This window comes from Poecilia reticulata, chromosome 1 (assembly GCF_904066995.2).
Source record: "Poecilia reticulata chromosome 1, P_reticulata-male-v2, whole genome shotgun sequence".
NCBI classification, from domain to species: Eukaryota; Metazoa; Chordata; class Actinopteri; order Cyprinodontiformes; family Poeciliidae; genus Poecilia; species Poecilia reticulata.
The window spans coordinates 2,077,980-2,097,842 of record NC_088830.1 but is presented as its reverse complement, the minus strand read 5'-3'; the positions used below and the strand labels follow the sequence as shown (position 1 = coordinate 2,097,842).

Below are 19,863 nucleotides of genomic sequence, written 5' to 3'. Positions count from 1 at the left end.
GCAGAGCAGGGCTACGTAGGTGTGTTAGAATCATGGCTGCAAATGCAAAGAACTTTGCACAGTTTTCCCCCAAACTAACCGACTGAGTTGAGTAAAGCTGTTAGATAATGTTAGCTAAAAGGTGACTAGCTAATAACAATACAGCACGTTAAGCTTGTTAACAAGTAGCCTGTAGGGTATTAATGTTATGTTCAGAGACGTAGATTAATCGTCGATGTCCTTCCCTGTTAACTCGTGTGGAGCCGGGGCTGCGTCTCAACTCAAATCTGCAGGGAACCACAACGCATATGGGCAAGGCACGTATATACAATAGTATGCGATGATTGGCTGCGTAGCATAAGTGAACCTATCGTTATGAGTCACAGCCTCACCCGAGTTATCCTGTCAAAACTGATATCCGGGCACAATTTCCAGTTTACGTTGGATCTAATTTTATGCGCTGCATAGATTTTATTGTGCGCTGAGACTGTGCGAGCAGTGCGCGATTGCGCAAGCGTGCAGCTTAGAGGGAACGTTGATAGCCACTAATAACATAGAACCACTCAAGTCCTGAATGGAGCAATTGAACCTTCATTCCATGACTGTCAGGCAATCACTAAATACAAAAAGAAAAATCAAAACTAAACTTGAAGAAAACCACAATGTAAATTACTCTCTTCATTCCAAGTTGTACAAATTCTGAAGAGTCGCTCCACACTGAGCCACTGATCAGTGTAAAATTGTTATGGTTCACTTAAACCATAACAATTTTTGTGATGCAGTTGCTCGTTTACGCGACACCAGTGACAGGAGTCTCTCATAGCAGTACTTTCTGAAACCAGGCCTCTGAGTGAAGCTTCTGTGTGAAGTACTCTGCAAGTGTATATGACACATGCGAAGAACACACAGCTATGAAATTTATTCTACATATATATGCACAACCTGATAAAAGTAATGGCGATAGCATTGTGCTGCTTTGTGCTACTTAACCTTTTCAGTTCAGCACAAAAAGGAATTTATGTGTTACATGAGCACTTTCTTCATGGGAGACAGAGAAAGGTTATCGTTTACAATGAGATGGAAGCTAAGCTTCAAAAGCACAAGGACATTCAATGACATGCTAAAATCACAATGCCATCTAGTGCCCTGGCACAATAACTACAGTTAACTCAAGGGATCTTGGCAGTGCTGTCCAAAGTGGAACTTTTCCCAATCAACATTCAAAAATATCAGCCTTATAAGTGTCACACTATACCAAATCAGGTCAAATGTGATTTACTGAAGGTAAGCAAAAAATTGAAGAAACGGGCCAAAAGGTGATGATCTCATGATCTACAATGTCAAATATCGGTGCTTGTCCAAAAGAACAAGCTACACAGTCACCAGAAACTATTACTATAAACTTCCACCAGAACAGACTTGGTACCATAGTGAATTTTGAGACCAGGCAAGAGCTCACTAAAGGAGGAACTCACAAACTGCTAAGACCTTCATTTACAAGATTCGATGAGGTGATTTATTTATACATAGAGCCTTCAGACTAAGAAATTTATCAGAGGCCAGGTGAGCCACAGTTTCCCGTCACCCGGCAAGTTATTAAGGACTGTACTGTTTACATTTGTGTTTGACTGTTCGGAGCTTAAGTTGTCTTTCTTTTTTAATATAGAATGCTTGTACAAGACCTGCTCATATACACTTCACAACTTGTTGTTTTTTTTTTTCCCTTATATTTCCTACATATTTTTAAGCCAGTGGAAGGTAAATGGGATCTGATGGAAACTTAACTTATGCAACTGTCTACTTGTTGGAGACGATGAAATTCCTGCCATATATGCCTTGCCCTCTAGTGTTTACAGTAACTGTGAATGTGACTTAATTTTGTATGACAGCGATGTATAAAACTTGCTCCAACACATTTAAGAAAAAATGCATTTGTGGTTTAATGAATTGTAACCCTTATATTACATAAAACAGTTAACTTTCACAGGATGAAAAATGGGATTTTCGACAGCTATTGACACCTTGTTCTGCAGTGCGCATGGAGATTGAGGGCTTTTGGCAAGAGGTTTTTGTCAGAGTCGAACACTGCCAAAAATGGTCAAAAACGCTGTGTGTCCGTGTTCCCCCATCACTCCCCTCCCTTTGTGCCTAGCAGAGGTTTTTGTATTTAAATGAAGTTGCTGAGTGCCATGCAAATGCAAATCAACTGTTGAGCACCGCCGTTTGACTTATTCATTTTGTAGCTAACCCTTTTTACCTTCTGTTCACCATAAAGAAGTATGTTTGGAGAAAGAATATTAAAACTATCTTATCCATTAAAATATATATTACATGTGTGTTAGGAGCACTGAAAAACTTAGTTTTGGTTGAATTGATGATATAAAAGAAGAATATGCATGATTACATACAATAAACGTTTGTGAAACGTGATCTTACTTTGACATTCCTCCTACCTGAAGATTTATCTTGTGATGGGAGGAATTGCACAACTTAATCAATAATAATAATAAAAAACATGTTTCAGAGTGGTTCATTGTACATAAAGTATTTTTGTGAATAATATTCAAACTAATGTTAATGTTCACTGATTGCTTTAAAGACCCAGAGTCATGCTATATTGGAGTGGTAGTGGTCATTCCACATCACAATACAGGACTTAAGAAACTACAGATTTTTCAGTATTCAGTTCTTAACTCTCAAGTTTAAATTGAAGAACAAAATGGTTGAAAGTTTGTGACACCTTCTGATAGAGTATAAACATTTGTATTCTTTTTTTAAAGTTTTGTTAGCTAAGCACTAAATATAACTCACGGATTATGAATCATATTCTGTATAAACTAAAAAGGAGACAGCTCAAAGTAGAATTGAGTAAATAAACATATAATTAATTGTTTTTAGCAATTAATTATAATAAAAATAAAATATACTGTCACGTAACTTTTGAAAAAATAACTTTTAGAATGTATTTTTTTCTGTCAACTTTCATTTAACACTCCAGTTGGTGGCAGTAATGCGCTTTCATAGTCGGTCAAGCAGCCGCTATTAAACTCCAGAGGAAGATTTGCACCGGCGGTAACGAGTGCTAACTGCTACACCAGGGTTGCTCAATACGTCGATCGTGGAAAGGTTTTGAGTCGATCTCTGCAGGTGACAAACTCAGGACGCTGCGTCCAGCACTTCCTCCTCTGCAGGCGTATCAAAAATATTCACTAAGATCCTAAACGTTTGTAGCTTCATTAAAAAAGAATAATTATAAAAAGTCAACGAAACATGTTAAAATTAATAATCTCAGTAATTATTGTTTCAACAAGGTGTTGCGCAATTCAGTGCGTTTCGGTTCCATTAACAAAAAAAAAAGAAAGAAAAAAAGGCGACTCACTGAGAGGAGAGCAGGAGTTTAAATTAACTTCTCAGCCACCGCTGTGTTCATGAGAGGCTTATTAATAATCGAGAAATAAATATCAAGCCTGGAAACCTGATATGTAATGGACTGAATGTTGTGTTTTCAATGTAATCTTTGCTCGGCTTAAGCGCAGGTGGTTGCCACGGCAACGGGTGTGCTTAAACGACAAAAAAAAAGAGAGAGAGGAGAGATAAAGAGGGTAGTAGTGGTTTTGAGTTGATCGTCTTTTCGGATTGTTTTACCTTTGTTTACCTTCGCTGTGGCTCATTACATCTGCTGTAGTTTCTGAACGTTCAATAAAGACAAACTTGGACTAATTACCTCGTTCGTTTGTGAGCATACGTCACAGCATCAAATAGGACAAATATATTTCATTAAGTTTTAACAAATTCTACCGTGATAATTATGTGAAACTAAATTAATTATATCCCGACTTCAGAAGATTTGCCGTTACCTTTACTGGGCTCTTTGGTTCCTCCTATCAGTCTGTAGTTTCTCATATTGAGAAAAATCACATTTCAGATCTACCATGACTGACTGACACCTGCTGGCATCAGGTTTGCAACCAGCTTCTGACTGAGAAACCAGTAAGCTGCTCCCAGTGTCAGAATCTCACTGAGGAAGAAACTGTATTAGGTTCTCTGTCACTTTATTATTTCTGCTATAGCTGATGTCCATCCATCCATCCATTTTCCTGCACCCTTGTCCCTTAGTGGGGTCGGGAGGGGTGCTGGTGCCCATCTCCAGCTGGCGTGCTGGGCGAGAGGCGGGGTACACCCTGCACAGGTCGCCAGTCTGTCGCAGGGCAACACAGAGACACACAGGACAAACAACCATGCACACACACACTCACACCTAGGGGCAATTTGGAAAGGCCAATTAACCTAACAGTCATGTTTTTGGACTGTGGGAGGAAGCTGGAGTACCCGGAGAGAACCCACGCAAGCACAGGGAGAACATGCAAACTCCATGCAGAAAGACCGGGGCCAGGAATCGAACCCAGAACCTTCTTGCTGCAAGGCAACAGCTCTACCAACTGCGCCACTGTGCAGCCCCTATAACTGATGTATATTCACATATAAAATAAGTTAATAGAGTTTAATTTGCTATTTTTATGTCTTTGTGTCATGAGGTAGATCTCAGGCAGCTGGTGAGAGAAAATGTAGATCTTGGTCTCAAAAAGTTTGGGCATCCCTGTGCTACACCATAGACATAGTATTTGTCTATGTGCTACACCCAACATGAACGAAAATGCCCGTGCGTTGTGTGAAATGGTGGAAAAAGTCCTATTTCACGGAGTTACCTTTTCAGTATCGTTTTGATATTAAGCAATGATCCGGCGGAAAACAACAGATGACACCGCGGCAGTCCAACAAGACCGAACTCACGGTAAGAAAGCTTTTATAAATAACACGTGGAGCGAGGCCAGTTGCTTTGTTTGTTTCTTATAGAAAGCAGTCTGTCGTTTTCTTAATGCCGAAACAAGTGTAGGGTGAGATTTTGTATTGCGATCTCTATTACATGTGATGTTCTGAACTCTTAAAAATACTCGCATCATCTTTGATTTTTTCAGACCTGAAAAATGGCCAAGCCTTACCAGCCAGACCTCAGACCACGGTGCCGAGGAGCTCTTACGGAGTCCACCAGGACGAACAGAAATTCAGTAAGTTATGATTTCACATTTAGTGAATAGTGAACACTCGCATATTTGTAAGAAAAACTGATCTTCCCGTTATTTTATTTATTTTGTTGTAACGCAGTACAGCAAGGAAGAGTGTGGAACGCAGTAAAGATCTACAAAATGGCGGACAGAGGACGGATCTGAGCACAAAGTCATGAAGCCGGTATGTATAATCACTGCGTTGATTCCCGACTGTATAATGGTTGGTTGAGAATAATTTTAACTTACTTACGTATTTTTGAGAAAGCGATATATTTGCTACAATATCTTTTTAATTTTACATTTATTTCCACAGACTCCACAGAATGAGTCACATTTGTGTCAATCAGACTCTTCAGGAACGTTCTGATGTCCGTGATGAGGACAGAGATGCAACTGTGTGTGAGTATCTACTATTTTAGAATGTTGATATTTTATGCTTCAACATTGTTTATGTACATAATGTAATTATGCTATGTATTGACAATGCACAAAAATGTTTTCCAGCTGCATCCAGGACCTACTGCCAGTCATCCAGATGTAGCTAAAGAAAGAAGCAGGTAAGATTTATTACTAGAGATGTCACGATTGCATCAAATGCATCAGTTTTGCATGCATGTTTGTATATATGTGTGTATGAATGCAATCAGCAGTGAAAAGAAAAATAACATAAAATTTTCTTAAGAAGCTGTAACATTTTGGGACAAGATGGTGTGCAATAATTTTAATGTAGCCTCAATGGTTAATGACAAATCACTTAAGTACTTTTATCAATGTTTTGTTAAATATCATGTTTATTCACATGATATTCAGGAGTTGATACTTTACCACATAGCCATAGTTTTCAATGACAAATGGATTACACCTCCCCATATTTGGTGTTTCTAAACCAAGACACTTAAAATGTCAGTATAGTTTCAACAATATGTTTTCATAAAGATTCTTTATGACTTAATGTCTGTTCTGTGTCAACAGCTGCTGGAGGCGAGAGAGAGCATCCTGGCAGCAGAGGAGATTTCCTTTTGGGAAGGTGTCACCATTGACCTCATGTCTGATGAAGAGGATGGCGTCTTCCAGGGTGTATCGGGCTGGATTGTGAGACCACCAAGTTTCCGCAGCCAGGAGCTCGGCAACCTCTGCTCCAAACTACAAGAGAGACTTGAAGCCAACCCTAAATACAGCATGTTGCGTCATAAGCGTTTGTATGTTGGATCATGCTCAGAAAGAAAGCCGCCACCACACGGCCCAGAAATAGACAAGCATTTGGTGCTGTAATCTTTTTTTTTTTTTTTTAAACTGAAGTTTTTTTTATTTATAGATGTTATTTTATGTGTGGTTTCTTTATTTGTAGATGTGTATATGTGTTTTTTATATATATGTATGGTTTCTTTATTTGTAGATGTTTTATTTTATATATGTGTGGTTTCTTTATTTGTAGATGTTTTATTTTATATATGTGTGGTTTATTTGTAGATGTGTTTTTTATATATATGTGTGGTTTCTTGAAGATGTGTTTTATTTAATATATGTGTGGTTCCTTTATTTGTAGATGTGTGGTGTATTTTTATTTCTGGGTTATTTTTTTTAATTTATTAGGGAGGGGCTTAACCAGGCCTGTAATTATAAAGGTCTAGTGTGTCCAATAGGGAGATATCTACCAACCAATCACATGTAAGTAATGAATTGTGATGTCATTGTTTTTTCATCCAATGACTGACAATTCACGTGGGTCTCCTGTTGCTATTCACATGTTAAGTAGAGTCGTTAAGCTGTTAACAACCCCCCCACACACTTCCCCAGCCCCTCCCCCCCTGTAGGATTCCGCATTCCACTGCGCCCGGCGAAACTGCGCTGCCCCGCCAACTGTCTATGTCTGTCGCTGACTAGCTGCATTTGCGTCAGAATACAGGGTCAAAAATCCCACTTTTCGTCCAGTGTTACTGTAAAATGTAGTGGAGTAAAAGTAGAAAGTATCCATTATTAAATCTACTTAAGTAAAGTACAGATACACAAAAATTGTGCTTAAGTACCGTAACGAAGTACTTGTACTTCGTTACTTCCCACCACTCAGCGCAGGGCACTGGTCTTGGTCTTGACTTGGTCTTGACTTGGTCTCGGACCCTAAAAGTCTTGGTCTTGTCTCGGTCTTGATACACTCTGATCTTGGTCTCGTCTTGGTCTCAGGTTAGGTGGTCTTGACTACAACACTGGAACAAACCCAGCTCGAACACAATGGCATGGCAACACCATATTGTTGCCATGGTAACACAACAATCAAACTCAAGATGATTCTTTGCACTTTTACAACGTAAAATTTCAAATTCTTAAATGTACTAATATTAAAACATTGTCTCTGCTGAATGCATTAAATAAAATGTAATAACATTGTTATTCTCAAGAGATGACTGCTACAGTTTTAGATTTATTATTTATGTTACAATTCAACCATTTCTGGGGGCCCCTGAAAGTCTGGAGGGCCCTACCAGCAGCTACTGAGTTTTCTTTGCCTTGATATATTTCAACCTTACAATTCTAGATCTCTCAGAGGTGGCAACATACAAAAATGACGTAGAGTTAATCCCTCTGAGCTTTTTTGATATTTAAAGCTGCCTGCAGCCAAGTTGTTATAGAAGTTAGATATTATTTGGGTTTGCTTAGTAAAATAGCAGAAAATTGGCTTATTTCATAACAAATTGACTATTGGAGAGAAGCAACCTTCTCTCCTATGGTGTGTTTAACAACTACAGTATATAGTATATTGTTGTATGATGTTTTAAGATATTGTTCAATGTGCCCCTTTTTAACTATGAGCCCCTGCCCCTCCAAAAGTCTCTGCACGGCCTTGGGAAGAAGCATGCTAGGTTCAACACATTGTACTGATCACACCTCATAGTCCGGTAGCATCGGTTCGACTGGGGATCGAAATTGGAACATTTTTACATTTTCAGGACTGTAGTTCGCATTCATGCTACACTGTGTCAAACGACTCAAACTAACTGAAAACCCTGTTCCCCCTATCGCCTGTGGTGGCGCTGTACCAAGAGCTACTGAAGGAATCAACACAAAAACCTCTGAAAAAGACAAAGCAGAGGCTCTTTTTGGTAGGACTCCACAACGCTTCTGGATTGAGTGCCAAAAATAGTATCTAGTTCATCATACAAAGGAAACTTGTATTTCACATCTCCTGAACTTCCACTTGCCTTTAGCATGTCACGTATTTTGATGTATTGATGACGAAGTCTTTTTACTTTAGTAAAAAGACTTGTATGGAGCAACTGTATGAGGGAATCATGATGCCTCCATTTTCACACTAATTCGCTTGAAAACCTTGTTTTTGTGAGGCTGTGATGTTCACCCCCATATTTGTATGAGGGTCTTTACCTCCTCTTTGCTCCACGTCTGACCACAAGCCATTTTTTACTCTAATGGTGGAAGTGCGCGTTTGTTACGATTGTATTGACACAGAATGCCCTCGGCTATAGTTCACGTCCTGCTTTTGGAACAGTTTCTAGTCAGGTTGCATTCAGATGTGTTTTCAACCGTGCAAGAGTTCACTTCAACTGGATCGAGACCTAGTTTTTTAGGCAGATCAGAGTTCACTTTTTTAGTCAGTTTTGGAATTAAAATTTGCATTCTCACCTCCCAAACTAATTACTTTCTTGACAAATGAAATAGAGTCTGATTCAAGACTCTAATTCTGGGGTGGTGTGAATACACCCCAAGAGTCAATAAGTTCTTTCCCTTCATATCTGAGGTTTTCAACACCACAAAATATTGAGCAAAGCTCTGAAAATTAAGGGTGATTCAATTAAAATATGATAAAAAATTGTTTCAAGAATTTCTTTCTGAAAAGTTTGAGTTTATCAATTTCTTTTACATTGCTATTTCTATGCTTCTCTGGAAACAGCTTGAAAGGATGCTCAATTCTTGACACAATACACTACAAAAGGGAAGTAATGAGATCAATGCTCTGCCTGATTTTATTTCCCCTTAGTGGCCCACATTGACCTGGCAACCCTGGCCATTGACCTGGCCAGGACAACCAATGCCTCAGGCCTCACTTCTGCCTGAGGCTGGCTTTGCATTAGACTACTTGGAAAATGTTTAACAGGACTGATCCAAGATCAAATGATGATAAGATTCCTCACCAAGAATAATAGATGCCACGCTCTTGCCCCCTCTCCTTGTGGTTGCACACAACTGAAAATTAAAGATGATAACATACGTAACTTTTACAGCTATTACATCTTAATTTCAGCTTTTAATACAATCTTACATTAAATCTGATTTGGTCTGCCCTCATCTTAGTAAAACTGTCGCTGCCAATTAGAACTGAGGAGCCCTCTCCACATGGGGAAGCCCCCTATTATCAGAGAGTAACAGACAAGATCTCAGCATAAATGAGAAACCAATTGACCATTTTTATTTTGAATAAAAACAAAGAGTTAAATCTTTTGTGCAGCTATGCAGGACTATTATTACTCAGTAAATGCACTTATATCAGAACGTTGTAAGAGAGCAACATCTGATTTAACATTTATTTATAGGTGTTAATCACTCAAAAGTCAAAGAGAAACTGTTCCACAAGACTGTCTGCATTATTCTCTGTTTCCTCCAGGACAGATTCCCTGTCCAACTAAAAAATAAAAAAAAACAAAGAAAAGAAAAAGCTGCAGACTGTATACTCTGATGCAGATTGGTTGTGGCATGGATCATTACACTGGCATGTTGGGTACAGCAATTTCTTTAAGCTTACGAAGGCTTGATACTGCAAAATGCAAAACACCTTAAACGCATAATGAGAGCTGCGGCTCTGGAAACAACCTGACAGCACAAAGAGATACAGGTGATACTGGTGATTCTGTAATCCTGCTTTTAAACTGAGGGCTGGCAGGTGGTGGGGTCTGCGACACTGTCACACACGCACGCACACACGCGCACACACACACACACACCCCCACACACGCGCACACACACACACAAAAGACACACATAGCACATTCCCAGTCACAAAATACACACACTCACTCTCTAGAGAGACTAAAATACCTCCAATTAGACACGCCACAGAGCAACTGGGATGGGACCTGGAGCAAAGACACACACTTGTACACAGTCGCTCAGACACAAGTGCAGAAACATGTGCACTGAAGGAACCGGAGCAGATTCTCGTTTAAGAGTCAGCGATGCGGAAAAGAAACATCTGGCAGGGTGGGGAAATGAGCGAAGAACGAAGCAAACAACTCAAAGACACATGTCTGCGGAAATAATGATACAAATATTTGCCCCGTGCACAAACTCCTGCATGAGCCTAAGAAAATGCTCATGAACTATGTCAAAGCCGGATTTCATGAGCATTTTAGAAAATGATACCTTGTCAGTAATGCACATGAATGTAGTGCCATTGAGCAACCTCAAAAAAGCCTGATTGGGTTTTCCCATTCACGTTCCTGTTTCTTGTGACAAATTCACAGAAAATCTCACATAATTAGGAAGTGGAAAGAAAATGACGCATGGTTTTCAAACTGCCCCCTTTTGCTCTAAGCCCTTAATAAAATCTAGTGCCATCAGTTATTTTCAAAAGTTACCTAATTACTAAATGACATTCTGCTGTTTGAAAGTTAGGCTCAGAATAAAAGCAGAAGTTCTGTGAAGGACAAAATAACAAAATAAGCCCTCTATGGCAGCGTGGACTCCCTTCTTCAATTTGCCACAAGCAATTAAGATACACGACAAATGTATGCTGGTCAAATGAGACTGAAACTGATCTCTGATTTTTATGGTGTGATGATCACACCATGAAAAATGAAGATGGCAGAATTATGCTGCAGGGATGATTTTCTTCAACAAGAGTAGGAAGGCTTCTCAGCACTGACAGAAAGATGGACTAAAACAAGGCACAGTAGAAGATCCTTGAACTAACTTTTCAAATCAGTCCAGTATGTATAAAAGAGGGATTCTATTATCAGTGATGTCTGTAACGCGCGTTGCAACGCGTCACTGACGTCTGACCACTTTTTTCAGTAACGAGTAATCTAACGCGTTGCTATTTCAAGTCCAGTAGTCAGACTACAGTTACTTCACAAAATCACTTTGCGTTACTGTGGGTTACTATTTTCTGTTGTAATTTAATTTTATTTTCTCTACGCGTCTTGGGGAGTGACCGCCGCGAGAGTGTCAGCAGCGACAGAAGCAGTGGAGAGAGGAGAGAGATGCACATTTCATTGCTAGAAAAACTGGAACTATTTTGAGTTTCTGTCGCCAAGACCGATTATTATAAGCGGCTTTTGGCTTGTTTTGTTTCTAAAGTCGCTTGTAGATTTAATGAGTTGAGCTTTTGGGGGTTTGTTTTTGAACATGAAGTTACTCATTTGGCCTTGGAAATAAGCAGAGACATCAGGCACGTGCAGAAGGAGGGTCTGGGGGGCTTGAGCACCTGCCCCTTTTGCTCCTTTGCCCCCAAGTGCTCTTTTGGTCAAAATTGTTTTGTTTTTTTGGTATTATTTTCTAAGCCCTCTTCTGACACATAATAACATGTACTAAAATTATTTGTTTTTTGTTGGGATTTTTTTTGTACAACATAAGGCCTCCGGTCACATTGTTACCTTTGACCTTTTGCCCTTGACGCATGACGCAATTGCATCTCCGCAGTCAGATAAGGCGGCTAACTGGAGCTCAACGTAGTGGACGCTCCAGTTTACAGAACAGTTTTGGTGAATAAAAAAAAAAAAAAACATTTTTTGGTGAATAAAGTGGAGTAGACTTTATTCACATTTTTTTTAATTAAATACATTTTTGTCTCGTGAACTTAAAAAGTTATTTGCCAAATAAACCTTTATTTGCACACATTAGAAATCTTTTGTTGCGATTTTGGACCCTGCCCACGACATCATGTGAGAATCACAAGCAAAACTTAGAGTCACAAACAAAAACTTAGAATAGCAAGAAAAGATTTCTGACTTCAAAATAAGTTTGTTTTGCAAATAATTTTTTCACTTCATGAGACAAAAATGTGTTATTTTAATTTTTAAAAAAGCTTTTTTAAGCAAAACTCAGAAGGCTTTTCTCATGGTGACATGCATTAACAATTTAATTTTTGCTTTTGTTTTTTTCTTTTTTCTGCCGTTCCACATTAAAGTTTGATGCAGCTCTGCTTTCATGAATGGACCATCTTCATCTCCACTGCAAGTGTAGCAAACAGCCAGCTATTTATTTTTATAGAGTACAGTACACTAAAAGGTTTGGCATTGTGCCCTTGTTTATATTTTTAATAGTGTAATTCTGTAAAGATAAAATATGTCTGGTGCTCTAGCTCTGATTTGCATATCTTGCTAAATTGCGGGTTTGAATATTGCAGTACTTTCCTATAACAAAATAAACTTGCAGAAAGAAATTACTAATAAAATATCTTACATATGCTCTATATAGAGATTTTCCTTAACTTTGATTGTATATCTCACAATTTTGTTATTTATCATTGTTTATTAAACTCTGTAAGCTGTGTGGCTGTTTGTTAATATTCTGTCCTAGAAGACAGTTAGATGTGCCCTTTTTTATTTTATTTTTTGAGCACTTGCCCCTTTAGTGGTCTCTGGACGGCCCTGAGAGACATAATAAGTCCCAGAATTTGTTTGTCATCGAGGTCGTTTACGTCAGACTCTTCCTGTTCATCATTTCCCGGATGATCCGTCCCGCTTGTCTTTGTTAATGTCAAGTTAATATATTTGCTGTGAATGACGTCGAGCTTTGTGTTGCGCTTCAGAAAACATCGAGACTAATATGAATAGCGCAATGAACGTGAAAACAGCCACGAATGAACGTGTCCTTAAAGTTGTGCAACTAAACGCCATTGTAATAATTAATATTAAGATAAGTGTCACAAATCTGTGCAGAAGGATATCCGAGTTGTGGAGCCGCAGTTGGAGCGCTATGCGCTGCGCTCCGACACCAAACGCAGGGCGGTAATGCAGAACCTGGAGGCTGGGGCAGGGAGGATGGGGCCTTTAAAATCCTTTTTAGAGTTTTCCAGACAATAGTGGAACACACAAATTACAAACTTTTTTTGTATTGTTGTAACCATTAAACAACCTCCCCTGCAGTTCAACCTTATAAGTGGAAATACATTGTTGATGTTACTATTATAAAATAGCTTGCAATTAAGTTTGGGCAAACTCAAAGTAATTTTCACAGGTCGTGGAGCGTTGCTGTCAGGCGGCTGCAAAGTAACTTTTCAGTAAAAAAGTTACTTTTTAATGTAACTTAGTTATTTTCCAAATCAGGTAATCAGTAATCTAACTAAGTTGCGTTTTCAAGGAGTAGTCAGTAATCTGATTAAAGTAACTTTTTCAAAGTAACTATGTCATCACTGTCTATTATACATATATACGTAAAAATCAAACAAAATTCTAGTGACTTGAAGTCTGATTGGTAAATGGCAAGTATAAAAAAACTTAAATGGGTGTCAGTACTTTTGCATGGCTAAAAGTATTCCTATGACATTTTTGTGTTTCTTCTCTACTTTCCTTTGATGACATGTAGAGGTTTGTGTTTGCTGACATCAGCAGACTATTTTAAAGCTGTTGACAAATTCCACTCTGACGTCTTAGGGTCACACAGTGACAAGCCCTGCTTGATGGAGGGAGAGGAAAAGAGCATAAACTGAAAAAATGGGGCGAGGTAAAATTTCAGACACCAGGGGAGGCTCCTGCTGGAAACGTAATCAAATTCAGACAAACCTTCTTCCAATCACCAGACCAGTGTAATCAAGCCCAGACTCTTACCCGTTCTCTACACACACACGTACACACGCACAGACAGACACACGCAGAGTAAATGATGATGGTTATGAAAGGATGCGAGGTTAAATTACCATGTATTGCCTTATGTTCTGTGTGTTATTTCATCAAGGGCTCATCTTGTCAACTCTTCTGATTACTCTGTGGTTTGGCCTGTTGAGTTATGGTATCAGCACTTGAGAATATAACATATCTGTCCTGAGCTTTATTTGCTTGAACCAGTACAAGAAAAGTTATTTATGTGTAGATCCACCAACTACCAAAGTCTAAAAGGATATCTTTACAAACCTTTTAAATTTTATGATTTGCAGAAGTCTGAGGTCTGGTTTCAGGTCAAAGTTCCAAACTTTGCAATTGGATAGTAAACAAATATTTTATAATACAATTATGTTTTTGATTCTCATGCAGATCAGGAAAATACTTAAATATAATACCACATAATTCTGGACATACTGTATTTTCAAACTGTGTTTGAACCTTGTATAATACACTTCACAGGCTTATGAAACAAGCATATCAAGCTAAGCTCATCAAACTTATCTCAATGAAACTAAGCTGTGAGAAGAAATTTGGAGGAACCTTGAAGGACCTTTTAGGCAAAAGTCAGAAAAAAATGATCAATTCTGATGAAGAGATCAGTTGCAAAAAAGTGAAACAATCTTAAAGTTTTTTCTGTAATAATTTTTTCTGATATCAGTGAAGTAAATCATTAAAATGGGAAACCTGTTGCTCCAAACTGAGCACTTTGCACTCCTACTAGTGGTTTCTATAGTTTCTAAAAGTACAATATGAGATAGCTCTTTCAAATATCAGGCTCCTTTCCTGTGGAACCAACTCTAAGCTTAAAACCTTCTTTTTGATAAAGCCTATTGCTAGAACCGCTACAAGACCAAGCTAAAATAAAAATTTACCCACTTCTTACTACTCTCCTGCTAAATGCGTGGAAGTGTCAGACCACAGATGAAAACTAGTCATGGCTAATTTTGACATACTGTAATTTGTAATTTTGTCCCTATTGAAAAATAGAAAATTCATGACTTATGATTCTTAGTCTTCCACCCATTTCTACACAATGCGCAGCCACTGCTTCTATTAACATAATAATAATAATTTGCTTCTATTAAGCAATGGCTGCACATTGCAGTTGCTTAATGGAAATAGTAGCAATCTTCTTCTGCTACTGCTCTACCTGGAACTGGTAGAACCGATTGGCCAGGTGTTTCTCTTTCGCTGCAACACCTCTTGTTTGGCTTTTTTCTTTCCTAAACATATTCACTAAAAGAACAACTGTTGTCATTAGCACAGCTAATCTTTCTTAAACTTGAATGTGTACCATGAAAAAGGATGTGTCTTAGAAAATTTTTTAGCAATTTCTTTCCCATGTTGCCACATGCTCTTTTGGGAGGAGGGGTTGCTGCAAAGTCTACAACTTAATCAAACTGGCTGGGTTTTGCCAACTTTTTACCAGCTGGCAAAACTGAATCAATTGATTGCAATTGATTGTGAAACTGTCTGGACTGATTTGTAAACAAATTCTTACAAAGTGCCTTGAATTGAAATTTGTAGGAAATTGTTGATAGATTAATAAACTAAGCTAAACTGATTTAAATAACTGATAATGAGCCAATTTTTTGTATGTAGTATTTATGTCCTTTTTTAAAAGTTCAGTAATCATTAGTGTGACTATCACTGTAAAAAAACTATAAAAACTCAGCATGTATTTATCTATGATCTGAGATTACATTGTAATTGCTACAGTGATTAGAATTGCATGTAGTCTCTCCTCCATTTTTATCCTGATTAAACTGCTCACCCTGTCCTGCCATCACTTCTGGAAATAAACGCAAAATCCATCCATCCATTTTCTTGCACCCTTGTCCCTTAGTGGGGTCGGGAGGGTTGCTGGTGCCCATCTCCAGCTAACGTTTCAGGTAAGAGGCGGGGTCACCCTGGACAGGTCGCCAGTCTGTCGCAGGGCAACACAGAGACACACAGGACACACAACCATGCACACACACACTCCAAATTGCCTAGGGGCAATTTGGAGAGGCCAATTAACCTGACAGTTATGTTTTTGGACTGTGGGAGGAAACCGGAGTACCCGGAGAGAACCCATGCATGCACAGAGAGAACATGCAAACTCCATGCAGAAAGACCGGGAATCGAACCCAGAACCTTCTTGCTGCAAGGCTCTACCAACTGCGCCACTGTGCAGCCCAAATACAAAACCCATACATGTGAATCTAGAATGTCCGTATGTCAGGGTATGACAAGTCTCATTTTATTTTGTCCCGTCTCTTTATTTCGTAAACTGACCTCCATACTTGATGATGATTATGGAGAGTGTTTCTGGTCCTGTGAGTGCCAGACGTGAATGTTCTGTGTGCTTTAATGTTTGAGTTCCCCCACAGTGAGGGTTCTGTGTGGGAATGCTACACTGCTCTAATGGTCTGATTCACAAATCTACAAAGACCTCTGCTGCTGTGAAAGGAACAGCCAGACAAGCACGATCTCTTCAGGGCAGCATGGAGAATGACTGACTGTTATAATTGACAGGTCCACATGTGTGATTGAGTGTGTAACAGAGAAAAAGAGAAGAAGAGGTTATTGCAGGTATCCATGAAGCTCAATTAATTGCAGCAGGGGTTTTCATACCCTGACAACAGAAAAACCCTGAGGCCATTAGTTTCTCTAATGCAAACACAGAGAGGCACACTAAAATCAACTGGTGTGCTGTATCACTCTATAAGAGCCACACTTTGATGGTAGACTTACCCTTCCTCCATGAAAAGGGTGAGTGTTAGTAAGTGCTAAATAATTTACTCCAGCAGATTTGATATTTGACACTTAATTAGAGTCAAGGTACCAACTCTCCAAAAAGAGTTAAATTAACACTTTCTGGTGTGGACCAATATAGACACTTTAAAAGTGTTGAAATCAAATCTGACAGAGTTCATTTCTACCTGCTGGATTTGCTGTGCAGATATGAAGGTGAGTTTTACTTTCTTTAAACTTTGTGACTAACATTAACTTTGGCTTATGCCAGCAGGCAATATTCTTGGACATTGTTCTTACAAAAATGTGCTATTTAAGTATCTAAACATTTTAATCCATTCCAATGGAAAATGTTTTTACCTTATTTTGTATTTATTTTCAAGTATAATATGTGTTTTTATTGTCATTACTGTCAGAAACCAATGGGTAGATTACGGTTCAGGCATGTTGCTTCCTCATGCCTAAAAGTAGGGCAGCACTGTTTAGGTTCAAAGTTCTTGCTTTTAGAAAAATATGGCCGTGTTCCTTAAGGTCTCTGTGTTATTTAGTTTTATTACTTTTGCATGCCTCTTATGAAGAGCTCAGATAGGATGGTGTTTACAGCAGTGTGTACAGGCGGATCAGTTGCTCGGCTGTCTGGCTCTGGTCTGCTCATTTGTTCCCATAAACTCTCTCTTTCAGGCTGAATGCAGAAGTGATTCCATGGAAATAACACAGGGACAGCTCCTTTATTTACCATCTGTCTCCCCCGGTAGTGTTAAGCTGAAGAAGCTGATCTGAAGTGAAGGCTCCAAACTTTGCTGTGCGGTGTTAGCTTTAACCTGGCCGCAACGAATATTTACAAGCCACAGTCTTCTTAATTCAGGATCGTTTGGAAATCTATGAAGACTTAAAAACCCATTATATTTGGAAAACAACAATGTTCATGTTATTGCTTTATTTGTTTCTGAAATATGTCTTTGTCTTTTCTAGCAGTCATGGTAACTCAAAGCATAAGCAAGAAGCCTGCATTTTGCTCATGCGGATACGACATCAGCAGCGTACGTGCAAAGAACCCATTTGACTTAGGGGCCCCTCTTGCTGCTAAGAACATCAGCACCACTAACAGCATTTCACCATGGATTTAATGGAATCTGGGAGAGGGTGCCTAGTTTAATTGACCGAGCAGTCAAATGTAATTATAGTTTACTAAGATCCATTAATGAACAGCTAAAACTCAAAGATTAAACTCATAGCATCAAATTGTAGCTATGATAACAAAACAATCTAACTCTGAAGATTGTTCTTTGAACTTTTACAAAGTAACCTTGCCTGCTCCTTAAAATCTTAAATTTAAATGTTAAACAATTTATAATCTTAATTTATCTATACTGAGCCCACTAAATCAAATTTAGCAGCATTGATATTCTCTTATTTTATTTTGCCTTGGGCCGGTTCTAAATGTGATCAGCTTTACATTATGATTTTAGATCCACTAACTGATGACTTAATTTGGATTTAACAGAAGTGCAAATAATTGATATTTGTTTTAATTGTATTTTTTAAATTTGTTTTCAAGATTCTGTAGTTGTGGGTTTAATATTGTCGGCAATGTTTTCCAGTAATGTAATTACCCAGCAATATTTTAAGTTTCCTGTGAACTTAACATCTTTTAATACAAAACCATGGTGGACAGCCTCAGTGCCCTGACAACCGGGCTTAGCAAGTTTTCTGGGGAAAACCCTGAAGGCTTTACTCATTGTTTGCTGTGTTGACTTTAGGGCTGCTACTAGTTTCAATTTCAAATGTCATGCTTGTCCATAATTCAACTCTTCAGGTTCCCAGTCCGTTTTGCCTTCTACTGTCGTAATTAGGGATGGGAGTTCATATAAATTTGGTGATATGAATCTCACTAATTTATATAATTCCTTATCGGTTATCGAATCAATTCTCACTTAAGCAAGAAACAAGCTCTTCAAAATTTTTTATTTAAAATATGCACCACACTATATTTGATCCAAACTAAATCAAAGCTGGCTTAAAAAACCAAGCATCCCTCTATCAAATCAATATTTTAACATGAAATGGAACTTCTTCAACAGAATCAGTTTTTCTATAGACAAGTTTGTACATGTGCCTCTTCAGGAAGGATCTTTCAAGGCATAATGTGTGAAAAAGGCCCAGTCAGATGTTATTTCTTATTATTTATTCACACCTCTGTCATTTTACTCTTCTCTGCCTCAATGAAGGGGGTAGCTTACCTTTCAGAGCTTATCTCTGAGCCAGTCTCACTGCGGCTGTTCTCATCAACTACAGTCATATTCAATAACTTAATTATAACTTAATTATTAATGAAATTTGTTAGTGCTTCAGTTACTCACTTCACAAGTTAAACACATTATTGTTAGGATTCGGGTTAGTGTGAGTGCTCTTTCCAATAAAGGATCTTCGGGGAAGAGTTCCGACAGGCTGGGCACTGGCAGCTAATTCTGAGTAATTGGCTGGTGGACTTTTAAGAAGCAGTGGAGCAGTCACTCGTCGCTCGATGGTCCCACTTGTTGGTCAGAGTCTAACCAGAGATTATGTTATGGATGTTTAAGACACTTGAAGTAATATTTTGTCTTCCCTCAGAACCCGATGAGCTGTTGGAATCCAGCCAGGAACCAAGTCTGGACTTTGAGATCGCTCCCTGCCGAGACCGAACAAGTCCACCTGCTGCTCTCCTTGCCACTCCATCATTGGTTTTCAGTATGCTCCCGGATCCTAGCCTTTTCCCTCCACGCAACCACCATCCGAAAGACAGTAAGCTTATCACACAAAACCAATCAAGATCTCTCAAACTCCAGTCCCTACTAAAATCTCCTTTCTCCGAACAGAACCCGAGCTGACCTGCCTACCCGTTCTCTGGAGCACATCAGATTATATTTTTGGAAAGAACCTCTATTAAACGTTTACTGATCAGTATTCTCTGGTTTTATGTGTGAACTTGCATCCAGCATGACAATTATACATTAATTCCACATAGACTGTGTTAAAGCTTTTATTTCTGTTAATGATTTTTTGATTAGAGCTAATGAAAGCATGAAATTTAAGATTAGTAAAAATAAGGAAACTAAAACGAGCCTTATCGGAGCACATATTCCCATTTATTGAATATGTTTAAATGTTGATATGAGATGTAGATTAATCAACAGTTTGGTGCTAACATTAATAAAATAACTAGGACCTGCAGGAGTTTAATGTTACATTTATGGCAGAAAACACTGTGCTCA

At 38.6% G+C, this 19,863-nt stretch overlaps 1 protein-coding gene and 2 long non-coding RNA genes across 5 annotated transcripts in view; 2 read left to right on the top strand and 1 right to left on the bottom strand.

The window, feature by feature from the left end:
- The window catches only part of LOC145551956 (uncharacterized), a 49,495-nt gene extending 29,940 nt beyond the window's left edge, over positions 1-19,555 (top strand). The window contains exons 3-4 of the long non-coding RNA XR_014087855.1: positions 19,223-19,393; positions 19,468-19,555. This is a non-coding gene — a long non-coding RNA (uncharacterized LOC145551956). The remainder of the gene's footprint in view (positions 1-19,222; positions 19,394-19,467) is intronic.
- LOC103462363 (protein sidekick-1) overlaps positions 1-19,863 on the bottom strand; it is a 592,150-nt gene that overhangs the window by 198,104 nt on the left and 374,183 nt on the right. The gene's annotated exons all lie outside the window — the stretch shown is intronic.
- Positions 216-15,092, top strand: LOC145551945 (uncharacterized). Of its 2 annotated transcripts, none has more exons than XR_014087836.1 (4): positions 216-5,226; positions 5,359-5,444; positions 5,550-5,602; positions 6,018-15,092. It is a non-coding gene; the product is annotated as an uncharacterized LOC145551945 (long non-coding RNA). The 2 variants fall into 2 exon arrangements; XR_014087840.1 differs by having other exon boundaries at positions 5,226-5,265.